At 42.4% G+C, this 2,590-nt stretch overlaps 1 pseudogene; it reads right to left on the reverse strand.

Moving 5' to 3' along the window:
* Positions 1-1,363: 1,363 nt before the first annotated feature.
* On the reverse strand, positions 1,364-2,354 carry LOC120225478 (annotated as a pseudogene).
* Between the last annotated feature and the right edge of the window lie 236 nt (positions 2,355-2,590).

Genomic DNA, 2,590 nt, shown 5'->3' on the forward strand with positions numbered 1-2,590 from the left:
CTAGAAATAAATAAAAACATTTAAAAAAAAAAAGAATGAAAGGATCTGTGGACTTTTACCTGGAAAACTATGAATCAGGCAATAGAAAATTATGATTATGGCTTACAATCCAAGTGGGGGCCTCTGGGGCCAGGTGATAAGAAGACACTTGTCTTACTCTGTCTCACACAGCACAGGTTAGGTCCATGAGCGTATCCTGCTATCACTGCCTAATTTCTGGGATGCAACGTTAGACAAGGTGCGGGTGACAAGAGGCAGTGTCGCCATATTGTGTGTGAGATCTGTGAAGAACCTATTATGGTAGGAGGTGCTGAGGGAAATCAAAGACAGTGTTGCTGCCTACCAAAATGTTACAGGAAAAGTAATAATCCATCCCTGGGAAAATCACCAAGAATGACACCATCAAGGCCTGAAACATCAAGAGTTGTATTTCTATTACCTTCGCACTTAATTTATGTTTTGAACCGTGTGAGGGAAAACTAGAGATGGCATAGGGAAGGTGGATTACTGTATACTAATCACACAGGGTTCCAGGTGCCTCTGCTCTTGAGGATGTGATATCTTTCCAAGGTGGATTGATACAAAACCTGGGAAATTTGTATATAACCTCTGATATGCTCAATGATTTTCCTCCAAATGCAGATACTCCTAACAAATACCTGCATTCAACCCAGAGAAGAAGCATTTCATATTTACTCCACTGCTCCTCCTACCACATGATTAGGACTCAAGTTGCTATATTATGTATATGTTTTTAAAAATCCATTCAATGGGTGCAGTGGGTGGCTCAATTGGTTAATCGTCTGACTTCAGCTCAGGTCATGATCTCACAATTCATGGGTTCCATCCCTGTGTCTGGCTCTGACCTGACAGCTCAAAGCCTGGAGGCTGCTTCTGATTCTGTGGCTCCCCCTCTCCCTCTGCCTCCCCCCAACACTGCTGTATCAAAAAAAATGAAAAACGCTTAATTTTTTAAAAACACATACAAGCAAATTTAATGAGAGACGAGGGTAAAGGAGTGCCTTAATAGTTCACTCAGTTAAGCAACTAGTGATTTTGGTTCAGGTCAAGTGCTCACAATTTGTGACATTGAGCCCCACTACAGGCCCTGAGCTAATAGCATGGACATGGCTTGTGATATTCCATCAATCTCTCTTTGTCCTTCTGACAAGTTCTTGCTCTCCATCTCAAAATAAATAAATACAATTTTTAAAAATACAGAAGAAATAGTTGCTTGTAATGAATGAAAAACCTCCATCAACCAATCACTGTAGAAAGATAAACTACAGATTGTGAACCTATGAACTGATACAAATATCATGATCTAGGTCACCTAAGGTTTTAAGCCCCGTTACTCAAGTCTTTATCTTGAAACAAAGAATCCTAAAGGCACAGAATGTCTCTGTGCTAAAGAGCTTTCTCAGGGCTTGCTTGATGTCTCTGTTCCGCAGACCATAGATGAAGGGGTTCAGCACGGGCGTCACCACTGTGAACATCACTGAAGCGATGACATTTGCTCTGGAGTTCTGTGAAGCAGCAGAACTAAGATACACCCCAAGGCTTGTACCATAGAACAAAGAGACCACCGAGAGGTGAGACCCACATGTAGAAAAGGCCTTATACTTGCCCTTCACTGATGAAATTCTCAAAATGGAAGTTACAATTCTAGAGTAAGAAGAGAGGATGCCAATGAGTGGAACAAAACCCAGAAGCCCACTTAACAGATACATGGCCAGGTCAATGAGGAACGTATCAGAGCAAGCAAGTTGGATCACCTGCTTCAGTTCACAGAAAAAGTGCAGGATTTCCAGGTCTGTGCAAAAAGAGAGTCGTAAAATCATTAAGTCGTGTAATAGAGATGGAAGAGCACTCAACACCCATGATCCCAGAAGCAGGATGCCACAGAACTTGGGGTTCATGATGACCATGTAGTGCAGCGGGTGACAGATGGCCACAAACCGGTCATAGGCCATCACTGTCAAGAGTAAGTTGCCTAATTCTGCAAAAAGCATGTAAAAGTACATCTGGCTGAGGCAGCCTTTGTAGGTGATTATGTTGCTCTGCGTCTGGATGTTCAGCAGCATCTTTGGGACGGTGGTGGAGGTGAAACACATGTCTGAAAAGGACAGTTTAGCGAGGAAGAGGTACATGGGTGAGTGTAGGCGGGAGTCTGTGAGAATGGCCAGGATGATGAGCAGGTTCCCAGTGAAGGTGACCAGGTACATGGACAGGAACAGCCAAAAGAGCAGTGACTGTAGCCCCACTTCGTCTGAGAGTCCCAGCAGGATAAATTCTGTAACCTGGGATTGGTTTCTTCCTTCCATGTAACTGAAGAAAATGGCTGAAGCAGAGACCAGAACATTGTAAATCACCAGCAAGATCACAGAATTGAAAGAAATGCTGCATTTTCAACATGCTACATTCTTTAATTCTTACACATTTCCTACCAATCTAGAATATGTAACAGGTAATTTCAGGGACTCTCAAATACTCCATGTTTGCCATGAGGCTTAAACGCATCACAGTTCTTGTTCTAAATAAAGTTAATTATTGAAAGCAATGTTCACCCAGTAAATTTCCTGAGACATTT

Source organism: Hyaena hyaena, unplaced genomic scaffold (genome assembly GCF_003009895.1).
Source record: "Hyaena hyaena isolate Hyena2069 unplaced genomic scaffold, ASM300989v1 scaffold_1433, whole genome shotgun sequence".
Classification (NCBI taxonomy): domain Eukaryota; kingdom Metazoa; phylum Chordata; class Mammalia; order Carnivora; family Hyaenidae; genus Hyaena; species Hyaena hyaena.